General features: G+C 53.0%; 1 protein-coding gene and 1 long non-coding RNA gene across 4 annotated transcripts in view; one reads left to right on the top strand and one right to left on the bottom strand.

The window, feature by feature from the left end:
* Positions 1–16,027, top strand: part of RALGDS (ral guanine nucleotide dissociation stimulator) — a 60,682-nt gene that overhangs the window by 962 nt on the left and 43,693 nt on the right. The window lies entirely within an intron of this gene.
* Positions 10,947–14,007, bottom strand: LOC147649712 (uncharacterized). Its single transcript, XR_015278200.1, has 3 exons — positions 13,721–14,007; positions 12,750–12,898; positions 10,947–11,129 (listed from the first exon to the last, which is right to left on the bottom strand). It is a non-coding gene; the product is annotated as an uncharacterized LOC147649712 (long non-coding RNA).

The following is a 16,027-nucleotide window of genomic DNA, read 5'->3' as shown; positions in this document are numbered from 1 at the left end:
GATCCTATCCCTGGGAAGGGGAGGGGCTGTGCTGCTGCCCTTGTGGGGGTGCTGGGAAGGTAAGTGGGCAGCAATGGTTCCTTGGAGACCAGGAATGAATTAAGAGAAGGGCTGATGCTGTGCTGGGGAAGTGGGCTGGGATCCATTTTTGGACTAGAAAATGAGCATTCCAGAGCTGCCTCCTGCATCCTGTGGGTCTGTTTGGTCTGGGCCTCGTTCACCTTGGTCCAGCCCAATAAACAAATTAGCTGTGTTGGGGGCACGTGTGGGAGGCAGGCCCTAGTGCCACACCAGTGTGTGCTGGATGGTGGCATGTCTCTTTGGAAAATGGGATTGGCAACCAAAATACTGGAGTTTGGGTCCTGACCTTGCCTAGGGTCAAGAATGAGAGTTTTCTGTCATTATGGAGTAAGAAGATTGGTCATGCTGGGAGATCCAGAAAATTAAAGGTGTAAGATTGTCTAGAAAAAGATGTCCAGAGTTCAGCCTCCCAGGCTGGGGAATGCATGTGACATCCTATGGAATGTTCTGCATTAAGGTCTCAGCTTTTGTCCTCCTGTCACTTTTTTATGCTTACCCCATTTATAGGTATGTTTTACATGGGTAAACTGAGGCATGTAGAGGTATTTGTTCCAAGCCCAGGATCCTGCGTGGGTGGAGACCAGAGGTTTAAACTCCTGGTTCTGCCTGCTGAAGAGAATGAGCCACTCTGCCTTTTAAGGGGTGCAATCCATTGAGGTCCTGTTGTTTGTGGCTACCACTTAAGAGGAATTTCCAGCTGCACCTGCAGCCACACCCTGCCAGTTCTGAGGGCTGCACAGCTACATTTTTCATGCCTTGTAAATGTTCTTCTCCCTGGTTGCTAAGGGAAAGACCCACACAAACAACTGGTAAAACTGAGTGTTGCAAAGTAAATAAGCTGAGCAAACAAGGAGATTTTTTTTCATCTCCAAGTGCTGCAGGTGTGTTGTTCCAGGTGTCCTGACATGTGAAAGCAAAGGTTCAAGTGCAAGGGTGAATTTCAGCTTTTAAAATGGAAATCTGCTCTTAAGCTGGGTCAGAAGTTGGCTTCCATCCTGAGCTAAGCTTCCGGAGCTGCAGACTCATCCCCTCCCTCCCTTTCTGGCCGTTTGGGCAGGAGTAAGGAGCAGATGGTGGATGAGCAGTCTTGGGCTGGCTGGGGGCAGAGAGTGTGAGTGCAGGCGAGCACGGCTGGAGCTGCATTTGGTTTTGTCTTTCCTTTCATCAGCTCCCAGCATCTGAAGTGGCTCCAGTGGCTCTGAGTTAACTCTTGGTGTTGCTCTGCAGGGGCAGGGGGGTGAGTTGGCAACAAGTGACAGCAAGCAAGGGTCCAGCTGGCAGCAGGGGCTGGGAGCAGCAGGTGGAGAGATGCAAAGTCCCTCCTCGGCATGGCTCAGCCACTCCATCTGGAGCTCCCACTCACGCCTGAGTCTGTGTGCCTGGGCTGATCAGACATGAGCAGAGGATGCAGCAACTGCTGCAGGCTCCAGAATAAATCTCTGGGATGTTGTAATGATGGATCTGACATCCCCTAGCTCAGTGCAGTGTGTTATCTCTGAGCCAGTTTGCTCAGAGATGGCAATTTAAGTGAAGAAATGAGGGGTTTTTCAGGACTTCAGTTATTCTGGTCATCTTTGAGGTTGTGGTTTTCATCTCCTCACTCTGTCATTTCCTAAATGCTGCCTGACTGCTGGACCTGATCAGGGCAATCAAGGCTTCTGATAGAGGGTGATCTCCAAAGCAACCTGCACTATCCATCAAGATGGATTTTGCTCCTGATACCTTTCCCATTGCTGTAGCAACCCATCTGACAAGGATGGCAGTACGCTTTCCAGGCAGTATGTGCAGGGGAACTGCTTCACCTGCCTCCAAGCTGCCACCACTTGTGGGGCAGGGCAGCTTAACTGGCAGCTGCACGTGTGTGCTGAGCCTGGAGGGGCAGAGGAGCTGCTGCCAGCTCCCTCAGGCTGACCCTGCTCGCCCAGCTGTCCCCATTACCTGGAGTTTCCCTGGGATATCGGGGTGTTACAGTACAGGTGGGGGAGTGCACAGTGTTTAGTGCCAGGATCTGGGATTTCTCTCCAAAGGAGATGCTCAGGATGGTGTGAAGGAGCTGGCCAAGCCTTGGTTAGGGGTTGTTTCCCTCTTCCCCCCTCCCCTTGCCTGTGGAGAGGATGGAAGATGGGTCTCAGCTCCAGGGTGTTGATAGAGAAAGAGTGGTTTTGCCTGCTTTTGCTAAGTAAGCCTGTTCCCTCCTCCATGTCCTTCACACTCTGCAGTCACTAGATGAGCTCCAGGATGTTCTCTGTTCTGCTCTGCCTCTCATCCTGCGCTCCTGTGCTTTCTATGCAAACCAGAGGCCATCCAGCTGTGGCTGGCTGTCAGGACAGCTGTGGGGCTGCCTTCCCACAGCAGCAATGCTGCAGGCTCAGGATGTGCCCAGTGGGACTGCCGGGCTGTGACCCTGCGTGGGCCGGGCAGGGTTGCCCCGAGCCCAGCGGGGCTGTGCAGCAGATGGCACTGTTGTTTTCCCTATGAATTACTGCCATGGGTTCATTGCTCAGCGCTGGGAGGGGTCAGGGTGATGGGAGCGGGGACAGGGCCAGCATCCGGCTCCCTGGGAAAGCCCAGCACGCCAGACTGGGCTGTGCTGTGCCAAGCAGAGCTCGGTGTTCGGGCACTCCTCGCCCAGGAGGAGCCGTGCGTGTGCTGAGTGACATGAGCCAGCTCCATCCTCGGAGATCTCGGCTCCAACCCCGAAGCCGCCGTGGGAAACCTCAGCAAGGCCGCGTCAATCACTGCGTCCTTCCTATAAAAATAAATCCCTGATCCCCCGCTCCCTTTGGTGCTTGTCCCCACTGTCACCAGCCAAGCTGTCCCCCAGCACTCGGTGAGCAGCAGGGAACGTGTGACCTTTCCATGGGCCGGGGCGAGAGGTGCCCGTGCCTCTCTCCCGGCCGCTGCATCCGAGCCTCCGGGGGCACTTCAGGAGCCTTTTCCACGTGCCCGGGCCGCTGTGGCTGGGCTGGCACAGCCCTGGCTCTCAGGGGTGGCTGTGGCAGCTGCTGGCAGATGTTCGGGTGCTCCCAGACAAAATCCATCCCGCCTTGACTGGCGGCTCCCGCGGGACGCACCGGCAGAGCCTGCAGATGTTGACAGGTTTTCCTGCTGGGATCGCCCGAGTCCAGCCCGTGTGACCTGTGGTGGGGTTTACCCATCTGTTTTCCTTGAGGATTTGAGTTTCTAAGTGTCTGGATTTGGTGGGGACCTTTTGGCTCCCAAGGCTGTGCGGGTGTCCCTGCGGTTATTCGCTGTCTGCGCTGAGATTTCCCCGCGCTGCGCGCCTTGGCTGCAGCTCAAAGGCAAAGTTTGTAGACATCAGCTGATGTCAGAGGCAGCTCGGTGCTGGGGGATCTCAGAGTTTCTGCTCCCTCAAGGCCCTGCAGTGCAGTGGGAGCTCATCCTCTGCGAGGATTTACGGCCCCCTCGGTGCTCCCGGGTTTGCTGTGGCCCTGGGGGTTTCTGTCTCCTGTGCTTGGAGCTGCCAAACCTCACATGCTCCCTGGAATAGGCGCAGCTGTAATTCAGTGTCCTTCACCACCCTGCCTGGAGAGAAGTTCCAAAGATGGGAGAAAGGGGAGCAGGATGAAGGGGCTGGGGAGAAGGAAGGGGTGCAGTGGTGCCCTGATGGGTCAGAGAGGGTGGAGAAGCATTTCCTTGGTTTGTCCTGCCCTGTGTGGCATTTGGAGAAAACCAGAAGCTTTAGATGTGGTGGCAGAGCTCTGGGATGTCAGAACATGTGGGATGTCGAGGCATCCCAGATCAGGCCCCACACTTCCCTGTAGAGTCTAGAAGAGAAAGGGAAGAGAGAGGATTGTCACAGTATTGTCACAGTACAGCTGGCCTGGGCTGGACAAAGTAAATATCATAACACAAATCCAATTCAGCCAGCCCAGTTCATACCTGAACATGTCCTGGATAAGCTACAGGGGACCCTCAGCCAGCCCCATCCAAGCTGAGAGGAAAACACAGGAATGGCCAGGAAGCTGGGCAGGGAGAGAAATATCAGCAATGGCTGTCTAGCCCGAGAAATCTGAATTGGGTATTTAAGTGAGTTCTGAATAATAAACGAGGCTGTTGTTTGTCTCATGAGCCCCTGGAGCACGAGCTGTGGGTCTCTGTCTGCCCACCCACGGCCAGCACGTTACAAGTGGTGACCCCACATGTAAAGACAGCCTGTCCCATGAGCAGGGAGGAAGAAAGGGACAGAGACTAAAAAGCCTGTCCAAAGTAGCAAAAGGCTGGGAAATACAGTGAAAAGCTGGGAGATACAACAAAAATCTGGGGAAAAAACAGGCAGGAACAGCCTGAGATACAGCAAAAAGCTGGGAAAGAGCGGCGAGAAGAGCCCAAAGCTACAGTGAAGAGCTGAAGTAAGAGGTGGAAAAGCTGTCCAAAAATTACAGAGAGGAGAGCTGTCTGCAGTGAAAAATTGCTAAAAATCCAGAATATTTTCTGGACTTATCCCTACAAATAGAAGAAAATACCAGAGCCATGGGGGGCTGGATATCCACTCAACCACCTCCAATTTTGAAGGTGTGGTTGGTTTTTTTACAAGAATTTGGATTAGAATATGACAAAAAAGCATTATTAGCTTTAATAACATGGGCTAAGAACCACGGTTTGGACACAACCGAAGAGGCCGCCTTTGATACAAATATATGGGAACAAACTGGACATTTTATTCTCGAAGCAGCCTGAAAGGGGGACGAAGATGCTGTGAAAGTTTTAAAACCTTGGAGATTTATTTTTGACATAATGAAACAGATAAATGCCGAGCTGGAGAGCGGGAACAGAGCTCCAGAGGGGACAGAGAGATCTTGGAACACCTTTCCATGGGAGGATGGACACCACCAAGCTGCTGCTTTGATCGCTCCCCTCTCACCACAAGTGTTTTATAGCGAGCTGTTTCCCACAGCTCCGCCAAGCCGGAGAGCAGCTAGCTGTGCCCCAGAGGGCAGCGAAACCGCAGCATGCCATACTCAGCAAAATTGTGGAATTCTGCCTTGCGGCTGGAGCGGCGGAGCTGGGGGCAGCAGTGGGACCCCGCGTCGTGTCGGCACCGCCGCAGCTGAAAGGAGCACAGCGGTACCGGGAATGTGCTGGAGCTGCTCCAGCCGGAGCGGCCGTGGTGGGTCGGAATATCCCGCTACTTCCCCGGGCCCTCAGCCGTGCCGCCCCCCCGGGCCGCCTCAGGGACCGGCCCTCAGCCAGCGGAGCCGCCCACACCCCTCGGCACCATGGGAACACCCGCCCCCCCCTCCCCAGAGCTGAATGGTTCAGCCCAGAGGCCCCGCCTATTCTGGCCACGCCTCCCTGTCCCTGCTGAGGGGCGTGGCCTGATGTGACGTCACGTCCTGATCCATTCCCGGAAGTGCAACAGGAGCAGAGAGCAGCATGGCGGCATCGAACCCTGACCCCGGGACAACACCCAGCACAGCTCCAGCTTCGATACAGCTACAAACACAACATTCACAGTGTTCGCAAACACACACAGCAGAGGAAACAAGATCTCCACAGTGAGAACCAGAGTCTACACCTGACTCCAGCACCACTCCCATCTAACGCCGTCCATCTAACACCATCTCAAAATGTGTGAGCTTCAGACTACAAACCCTGGTGAAAAATGCAAACTGGTCTAATTCACAGGCATTCGAACTTGAAACCAAACCTTTTATATATATATATATGCACGAAAGCTTCTAATCTGTATTACAGTGTTTATTATCATTGTTAATTTGCATCCTACAAGAATTATTAGTCAGAGGCTACCACAATGGTCCCTCAAAAAGGAGAAATTTGGTACCAACTCAGAATTAGTACCTCTATTTGACTTCCTAAAAGGTGATCCAGAGTTAACTTCCCCTAGAAAATTAACCCCAGAGGCAAAAGCTGCTCTGAGCAGAGCAAGCTGTCACAGACAGACGAGTCCACCGGGTACACCCAGAGGTTTGTGTCACTGTGTTTGTTCTCATTGTAAATCTGCACCCTGCTGCTATTGCAGGGCAGTGGAACACTCACTGGCCTGATCCTTTACACATCCTGGAGTGGATGTTTTTACCTCGTCCACCACAAAAGACAGCACCCACGGTATTTGAGCACAATTAACCATCAAATGTTTACAGTTGAATGCAGGAGATCCTTCACAAATTATTATACCTGCGACACAAGAACACTTTGAATGGTGTTTTTCTAACAGTACAACCCTGCAAAGTGCTCTGCAAAATTTCACAGGACAAATCACTTACCATTTACCAAGCCATAGATTGTTACAGTTAAGTGGAGAAACCACATTATCTCTCAAAACTCTGAACAGCAGAACACCCTTAAAAGGTGTTACAGTGTTCACAGATGGCTCTGGGAAACAGGAAAAGCCATAGTAACATGGAAAGAGTGACAAATGTTGGAAAGTTATCAGAAAGGATCTCCCCAGTTGCTAGAATTGCATGCTGTAGCTAGGGCTTTCCAACGTTTTCCCCACATCCCTCTAAATACAATAACTGATTCTGCATCACACAGAGATTAGACCAAGCACTGTTAAAGGAAATTGATAATGCACAATTATTCAATCTGCTAAAAACACTATGCCAAAACACCCAAGCCAGAACCCACCCTTATTCTACCTTCCACATCAGGAGTCACACAAATCTACCAGGTTTCATCACAGAGGGCAGTGCCACAGCAGATATGCTAGATTGCCTGGGCAGCACCACAGCCAGACACCCTGGCACAAGCAAAATCATCACAGAATTCCTTCCATCGGGGTGTTTGAGCCCTACAATGGCAATTCCAGCTGACAAACACAGAGGTAATATTGTTAGCACTCTGTGCTGGCTGCCAGGGCCGCACTGCACCTCTGCAGATGGGGGTAAACAATGTCACTCATGCCTGAATTTGGACGTTTAAAATTTGTTTAAAATATGTACATTTATCCACTGATACCTTCTCATCAGCAATATGGGCTACAGTGCACATAACAGAAAAGGGTCAGGATGCCATTGCACACTGGCAGTCAGCCTTTGCTGTTTTGGGCATCCCTCATTTCTACCAGAACAGACAATGGCCCTGCGTGCCTCTCACAGAAAACAAGACATTTCCTACAGCTCTGGGGTGTAGCACACCACACTGGGATTCCTTGAACAGCAGTGGGATGAGCCATTGTGCAAAGAGCACATGGCACTTTAAAATGTATTATTGAAAATAAAAGGGAGGAATGTCTGGTGAGACCCCACAGAGCAAGGTAGCCAAGGCTATTTACACACTAAATCATTTAACAGTATCAGAAAGTCCCAGAACCAGTCATTTAAAATCACTTTCTGTCATTACAATCTCCTGGAGATAAACAGTTGTGTAAGCCCAAGGTAGTGGTGAAAGACCTCACTAATTAGTGGGGAGGCCCGTGGAGCCTCATTACCTGGGGAAGGGGCTATGCCTGTGTTTCCATGGACACAAAAACACATTGGTACCTGCCAGATGTGTCTGTCCTGCTCTACACCCTGCCTGGGACCACAAACAACACCCTCCTGACAGCACCTCAGTGGATGTGGTGGAACAAAATGAAGAGTAACTAGAACAACTTATTCACCTACCTCATGAAAAGTCAGAGATTCTTGAAAAGGACAGTTCATTTAAAAACTGTTTGTTTACAAATCATTTTTCTGCTAAGTCGTTTTTTTCTCACGGTTCTGAATGCTGAATGTTTTTGTTTCTCGTTTGTAGAGTTAAGGTATGAACTCAGTACTAAATAGTTTCTTGTTTTTAATGTTAAGCTGTAACTTGTAACCATAAGTAGTTAACCTGTGGCATGTTAGCTTGAAGGATTTTGATCTTACCCTTCAGCTGCTTGAAGTGACCCTTGCAAACTCAGTTTAGTACACAAAGCACTGTTGCTGGCTGAGGAGAACTAGGATTGTCAAATTAATTGGAAAACTTAGTTCAAGTTAAACCCATGCTGTCCCTGTTACTTTGTCTGCAAAGGGCCCTTGCAGGTAGGGTAACAGAGAGCATTTTATATTTTTTAATTTAATCAAAAAGAGTGAATTGTCACAGTACAGCTGGTCAGGACTGGACAAAGTAAATCTGACCATAACACAAATCCAGTTCAGCCAGCCCAGTTCATACCTGAACATGTCCTGGATAAGCTACAGGGGACCCTCAGCCAGCCCCATCCAAGCTGAGAGGAAAACACAGGAATGGCCAGGAAGCTGGGCAGGGACAGAAATATCAGCAATGGCTGTCTAGCCCGAGAAATCTGAATTGGGTATTTAAGTGAGTTCTGAATAATAAACGAGGCTGTTGTTTGTCTCATGAGCCCCTGGAGCACGAGCTGTGGGTCTCTGTCTGCCCACCCACGGCCAGCACGTTACAGAGGATGAGAGAGCTGTGGTGCAGACACTGCTGTGGGCTGGCCAGTGCTGTTGGAGGGATGGATGGTGAAGCACTCCAGGCATCCTGGAGAGGATGTGCAGGTTGCTGGCATAGCCTGGGGGTGATGCTGTGCCCAGGATTCGAGGTGTGCCCGTGTGAACTGCTCTCGTGTGGGCTGGTAACACCCTGCGAGCCGAGTCTGGCTCATGGGTTCCTCAGGACATCCGCTGTCCCTTTTTATCTTCCTTCTTCCGTGCATTCCCACTCTGTTTCCCACTCCCCTGCCATAAACACCCTGCCTGGGCTGCTGGCAGGAAGCAAACCCCACAAGACACTGAAGGAGCTCGGCCGGCTCCATGCGAGCCCTCAGCACGGAACGGGGAGGTCGAGGTCATCCCTCAGCACAGCCAGGAGGTCCCTTTGGAATCTCCAGCAGCTGCCCTGCCCTGCTCTTGTGGCCCTGCTGGCTCCATCCCACAGCGGATTTCCCACCCAGTGCTTCCTGCCTGTCCCTTTCAGAGGTGTCCCACACAAACACAGCTCTTCACCTCCCCAGGGACAGGAATAACAGCAGCAGGCAGTCAGGGTGGTGTGGAAAAGTCCAGGGCAGGCAGGAGCACCCTGGGCTTGGGCATTGCTGCATTACAATCCCCAAGTCCTGAATTACAGCAGGATTGCAGCCATTATTCCTGAGTTACAAGGAACCTTGGCTGCTCTCAGCCCCTCTCCAAGGGGCAGCCCTGGCAGCAGAGCCATTGGTGGAATCTGCTGGGAGGGGATGGAGGAGGCTGCCCACGGTGGTGATTGTAGTGGAGGTGTGCAAAAATGTTTGCTGTACAGGCCCAGAAAGGTGTTCTGCCCCAACTGTGGGGTGTCTGTGGATGCACACTGGCAGAGGGCAGCTCTCCCAGAGCAGCTGCAGGATGCAGCAGGATACAGAGCAGGAGCAGCTGAGGGATGGGGTTGAGCTCTGCCTGTGTAGAGCAGAGCTGGGTGTCCTTTCTTTTCTGTGATCATCATTATCATAATTATTGTTATTACTATATTTCAACAATTAAGCTGTTCTTATCTCAGCCCATAAGATTTTTATCCTGGGAAAAGTCCCACATTTTCTGCCCCATGACCAGTGGGCCAAAGGAAGCGTAAGTCTTCCCCTCACACAAACGAGGCCTTGTGGATGTTTAAGGGCCCTGTTTTTCTTGGCAGAGGTTGAAAGTCCCAGCAGGCTTCAAACCCTCCCGTTCAGCATTTCCATGGTGACAGGAAGGCTCTTCTGGTGGCTGTGCCGTCCTCGGTGCCACCGAAATAACGAGGCTGCTGCAAGCATTGTGCCATGGTGGTGGGGTTTGGAAGGCAGAGCCTGTGTCCAGTGCTGGGCTGGACACCCCCCTTCCCCAGTGCTCATGGAGGGCAGCTGTGTTTGCCCCCCTGGGATAAGCCCAAAAGGAGGAAGGGGTTGTTTAGGAGTCCATGCCCAGCCTCCTGTGCCGTCCCTGTGTGTGTGGCACTGCTGGTGGTGCTGTGGCATCACGTCCCCTGACAAAGACCCCAGCCTGTGCAGAGGCATCCACAAGCCATGAGGGAAAACAGCAGCCCCAGCACTTGGCAGAGCTGTGTGAACAGCTAAAGGCAGAGGAAGGGGAGATGGCTGATAAAGGCTCCCACAGCCAGGGGAAGGTGCGTTTCTGCTGCTGGAAAGGCGTTTGTGACCCTCCTCCCCAGGCTGCTGATAGCCCCCCTGCCTTTGGAGGGGTCCTGCAGGGATTCCAGCTGGATGAGGAATCCATCCCTGTTCTGTGCAGTGGTGCAGCCCCTGATGTGGCACTTGGAGGGAGGTGTGGCTGCAGGACCCGCAGCTGCTCCAGTCCCTGTCCCTGTGTGTGGCTCAGCAGCGTTTCCCTGCAGCTCAGAGGGGCCTGGGAGCTTTTCCTTCTCTCATGGAAATGCAGCACAGCTCTGGGTACCTGGGACTGTCTTGGAAACTGGGATTTTACATCTCCTGTGTGCTCAATTTATGGCTTTTCCTCCCCACTCTGGCTGTTGCTGGCTGACTGGGGAGGAGGGCTGCACTCTGGAAATGTTTTAAAAATACAATGAAATATATCCTTTCTCCTTAGAAAGCAGCAAGGAGATTCCCATTCTCCCACGGAATGTTTATACATTTTGCCCCAAGCTGTGTATCTTTTGCTGTCAAACACACATAAGTAGGACCAGGTGCAGTGATATTTGTCAGTATTTCAGGGGCCAGCTCCTGTGAATTTGCCTATGTGGGCACCATGTCCCTCTACAAGGTCTCCTGCCTTAGTGACCTGCAGCCAGAGCCTGTGTTTGGTGTGGAATCCAAATTTTCCCTGTGCTGGCCACCACTGACCCCTCCTTGGCTGCTGTGGGTGTCACAGCCCTGCTTTTTGGGGCATTTACCGAGCATTTACTGGGGCTGGCTGCTGCACAGAGTGGCTGTGACTGCTTATAAAAAGTCCCCTTTGCATTCTTCCCAGTGCTGCTTGAAAGGGTGTTTAGTTAATAGGATTATAAAGCTTTCCTGTCGTCAGGCAACGGAAATCAATGGTGGGCCCCTGGGAATGAGCCTCATGGGATTTACAGCACGGCCACAGCACGGATGCTGCTGCAGGGAGGATGTGCTGCCCCCTCTGTGGTGTTCCCCGTGCTGCTGGGGCCTCCTGGAAAAAAGGAAAAAAATGATGTAAAGCTATTGGAAAGTGTCCAAAGAAAACGGTAAAGGGTCTAGTGGGGCCATGGGAGGAGTGGTTGAAGTCGCTTGGCTTTTGGCTGGAGAGAAGGAGATGGGGGAGACACTGAGCTCTGCACTTTGAGGGACAGTGCAGGGGCAGCTCTGATCTCTCTGGAGTGGCAGCACCCAAGGGAATGGCTGGAACTGTGTCACAGGGGGTTAGGGTATTTATCAGGAAAGTTCTTCCAAGGCTCCCCAGGGAATGGACACAGCCCCAGAGCTGCCAGAGCTCCAGGAACCTTTGGACAGTGCTCTCAGAGATGCACAGGTAGGGTTGTTGGGGTGTCCTAGGCAGGACCAGGAGTTTGATTTGATGATCTTCGTGGGTCCCTTCCAATTTGGGATGGTTTGTGATTCTCTGAAATGCAGAGGCTGCTCTCAACCAACTTGTGCCGGCCGTGTGTCTCAGGGGCTGCAAGGATCCTGGCTGGAGCAGCACCTGGGATCCCACAGGCAGTCACAATACTGATGCAGCCCCACGGTGCTGGCTGGCTGTCCCAAAGTGTTGGATGTTCCCCAGCTTCTGTGTCTGCTGCTGGGCTGGTGCACAGAACCCAGGAATTTTCCCTTTCTCCAGTCAAAAATGATGGTTTGGCCCGAAAGCTGAGAGCAGGTGCTGCTCTGCAGTGCCTGGGGAGCTTTTGCCCTGTTCTCTGCTGTCAGCAAACATCTGGAGACAGCAGGTTGGCAGGATGGGCTCAGGAATTTGTGTAATGCAAAGGGAGCTCACAACTGCTGTCCCCAACATGCAGCAGGCTCCCAGCCCTCCCTGCTGGGCTGCACATCTGCACTGCACAGGGGCCAAGCCTGGGAAAGCCCTTGGGAGGTCAGGGAAGAGGCTCTGTGCTCTCTGGACTGTCTCCACCAGAGCTGACAGCCCCGGGGTGTGCTCAGTCACACCCCCTGTGCTCCTGCAGGGGATTCCAGGCTGGAATGCCTCTGTCTGACCCCAGTCTGTGCCTCCCAGGAGAGCTCTGCACAAGGCATCAGCTCCCCTTGCAGCCAAGAAAGCCTTCCCTTGTCAGAGTGGGAGGGTGGGGAGCAGCTGAATGGGAGCCCTGAGAGAAACTTCCAGAAAAATCAACCTGCTTCAGGAATCTGGCTGTGCAAAAAGTGTTTCCCATCCCCTTGGCTGTTAGAGAGAGAACTGCACGTGGTGGAGACTTCTTTAATTCCTGGAGGCTGCAAAACAGGCGTGAAGAGGGAGGACTGGGAGAGCCTTTGGCTCAGGATGTAGGGCTGGGAACCTGCAGGGCTGCCAAAGCCCTGTCTCTTATCTCTGGAGCCGGGGGTTTGCTGTCTGCCAGGGAGCAGTGGTGTGGATCTGCAGATAACACCTTGGCCATGGGTAATGTGGGTTAAAGCACACGTGAGGAGCTGGGGCTGTGTTAAACAGCCCAGTGAGAGCAGGCTCCAGGGCTGGGGAGACTGGAACCTGCTCTTTTGGCTTTGTTTAAGTTCCAGCTAAGCCCTGGAAAATGTTCTGAAGGGAAGAGCCCTGCCCAGTGCTGGGGGCTCGACCAAGTGGGTAAATCAGTGGATAGCCCACCTTTGGTGAACGCTCCAGACTGCGCTGTGCTGGGCACCTGCTCTGACTGCCTGCAGACATGTGCCCAGAGAGATGCCCTGGCCTTCCTGCCAGCCTGGTCCTGCTGCAGATGGCTGCTGCTCTGGCCTGCTGGCAGGTGGAATAAATCCCTGCAGGAAAATTGCGATTGGTAACAGTGGGGATTGTCATGGATTGCTAATACCCTCAGCTCTCCGTTCCTCCTGGCATCTTTCTCTTCTCCAGCAAAGGTATTTGCAGTGGGAAGCACCTGGTTCTGCTACTGGGCTGGTGTGGGCACAACTGAGCCTTTCTGTGACCTGTGCTGTGCCCAGCTGGTCCCTGCAGGGTCAGTGTCCACAGCTGCCCTAGAGGGGACAGGATGTGCTGACATCTGGGAGCTTATTCTTGTCCCAGTCTGCCTGTGCTGCAGGCTCCCCTGCCATGCAGGTGTTTGGGGAAATTATGAGGCTTTTCCTCATGTTTGGAGCTGCAGAGGACAGTGATGGCAGTTTGTGGCATCGTCCTGCAGTGCCATGTGCTCAGCCCGAGGTGTGTGCCCAGCCTGGGAAGCCGGGCAGGGGTACGGACAGCCCAGCAATCCGGGCACCAAACACGCGTGGGCTCTGTGCCAGGGACACCCGGCTGTCCCCCATGTGGTGCACCTGGGGTGGGGACACCCCACCGTTGTCATTGGAACGCCTTCATCTGGTGGGAAATCATTCTGGGGTGACCCAAGAAGGGGTGGAGGGGGCAGCCACGGACTGCGAGGAGTTGTGTGGTGCTGTCCTGCTCCTTCCCTCCTGCAGTGGGGTGGAACGGGGGGCATGGGGGAGCGGGGATCTGCCCAGGGACACGGGGTCCTTCCCCACCCGCGTGTGAGCGCTCCTGGAATGGCTGGAATCCCCTCCCAGAGCAGCTCTGCCAGCCGGGGGCTGCTGCAGGGGTGTTCCCATGCTGAGCTCTGTCCCCACCTCCACAGGAACAGAGGTTGTGGAAACTCCATAAACTGTTGCCATGGCAGCCCCGAGCACGGCTCCCTCCCGATGCCGTCTCCACCTGGCAGCTCGGTATTCCCAGCTCCCCCGGGACCGAGCCCAGACAGGGCCCGAGGCTGCAGGATCGCAGGCAGCAGATCCCTTTTCCCCTGCCGGCGCAGGGAAGCGCTGTGGGAAGCAGAAAGGAGGCGTGTGGGTACCCGATGTTCCCTTTCCTGGCTGGGAGCGGTGGTCCCGGAGCCCTGTGCATCCTCCCCAGCCCCGGGAGCACGGCAGGTCCCGGTTGCTGCGGTGACAGTCTCCATGGAGACCGGTCTGACACCGCTGCATCCCGGGTACCGCGGCAGGGGAGCCCGGGGGGATGCGGGGATGTGTCCCGGGCTCCCGGGGTGCTCTCCCAGCCCCCAAGGGCAGCATGAAAATGGGGAAATCCCTCAAGTGGCAAATGAAGGAGGAATCCCAAGGAAACGAATTGGTTTTCCCCCACGCCGCCTTTAACGCTTGTTGGCTTTCACTCCACACTGGTAATTGCTGCTCTGCACCTATTAAAAGGCCGTCTCATGCTTCACACGGGCTTGACTGTGAATTAATTTTGCATACACATCTATTCTGGGGAGCATGGGAGTTTATTCAGGATGCTGAATGCCAGACAGGCTTTCCAGAGGTGTAGCACAGGCTGTGCCTGCTCTCTGGAGTTACTTTGAGGAAATGACAGTGGCTTCTCCAAATAAACGCCTAAAAACAAGATTCAAATCATTTATTTATTGATATGATTTATTCCCACAACTAGTTTGGGACAAGACAGGTTGTGGGTGCTTCTGTGTATTCCATTTGAAATCCCTCTTAGATGTCAAGGTGATTTTGATTTTCAGTGGGAAATAGGTATTCTACCTGCCTATGTTCTCCTGGAAATCCCACCAGGCTCCATCTCTATGTCTGCCTCTCTAAATCTACCTACAGGATTCCTGTAAGCACCACATTTCTCGAAAGAAACGCTGTTTGTTTGGGATTTCTGTGGTTTTGAAACCAGGTTTCCTCTTTCTATTAGAAGTGTCAAAGGGGAAGAGCTGTTGGGATTTTCCATTTGCCATTTACTTGTAATGCTGCTTTCTTTCCCTTTGCCTTTCTATCAGCCTCGCACAGTGAAAATAAACCTGCAGGTTTTGTGTCATTTCTCTCAAATACCGCACTCTGGTGCAGGATGCTGTGATGTTTGGGCATAGAGCTGCAATTTCCTTTCAAAAACAAACCCACCATTGTTATTCCTGGGGAATTTCTTTCATTTTGTGGAGGTCTTTGATGCTTGACATCAAGCACTGGAGTCAGTCTTCCTTAGGTGGGCCTTTGTGAGTCACTGGGTGTCAGGAATTCCCATCGTCACAGGGAAGGTTGGTCACTGTTTTTTGGAGCATCCCAAATGTACACACCTTTGCAGCAATGCTGGGTGCTGAGGTCTTCCCATGCATGAGTTTCTCCCTGAAAGCTGCATTTACCTGTGCAGAGGTTCAGTTGTGGGGTGCTCAAAATGATGTTTCTGCAAGGTAACAGAGGCTGTTTGGACCTTAAGGAATGGATGCAGTTCCCAGTGCAGGAGCCAGTCCCTCCCTGGGGCAGCAGCGGAGCAGTGGGGAGCAGGATGCACCCAGCATAAGAATTGCAATGAATCTGCCCTGCAGTTGCTCTGTTCCTGACAAGACTCTTACTGGAAAACAGTATTTTCCCAGTAATGGTTGCTAAGCACTGAGGTCTCATGATGGGCTTTATCTGCTCAGCTGGAGCTGCGACAACAAAAGCTCCAGTGCAAAATGAAACGGGGAAACATCAGCGGCTGTGCTGGGGCTTCCCTGTCCTCCAGAGGCAACACCAGGAGGAGATTTCTCCTTCACCCTGGCAGGGCTGGCCCACGCTGCTGTGGGGCTCCAGCAGCACCTCAGTCCTGTGCCAGTGGGGATGGCTCCTCTGTTTTCCCTGCACAGGGGTGGTTTCGGTGCTCGGCTGCTGCTGCTGGCAGATCTGGGATTGTAGCATGGTTTCCACTCACGTCAGCCAGACTGGAGGAGCAAGAGGATGAAGCTGTCGTTTAAACATCTGCGTAGGATCATCCTGTCTGGGCTGGTTTGACAGCAGGGGATTCTTTGCTTTGTGTTTCTGCTGCAAATCTCCCAGTGGGAAAGTGTTCAAAGCCACTCTGTCGAGGGACCCCTCCGTCCCCTGGTGACTGAGGCAGGTGGCTGGGGACACTGGTGGGTGGACATGCATGATCTGACCCCAGCAGAGGAGAGG

This window comes from Cyanistes caeruleus, chromosome 20, assembly GCF_971803275.1.
Source record: "Cyanistes caeruleus chromosome 20, bCyaCae1.hap1.1, whole genome shotgun sequence".
NCBI lineage: Eukaryota > Metazoa > Chordata > Aves > Passeriformes > Paridae > Cyanistes > Cyanistes caeruleus.
Note: the sequence above shows the minus strand (reverse complement) of the source record. Positions and strands in the feature narration are given on the sequence as shown.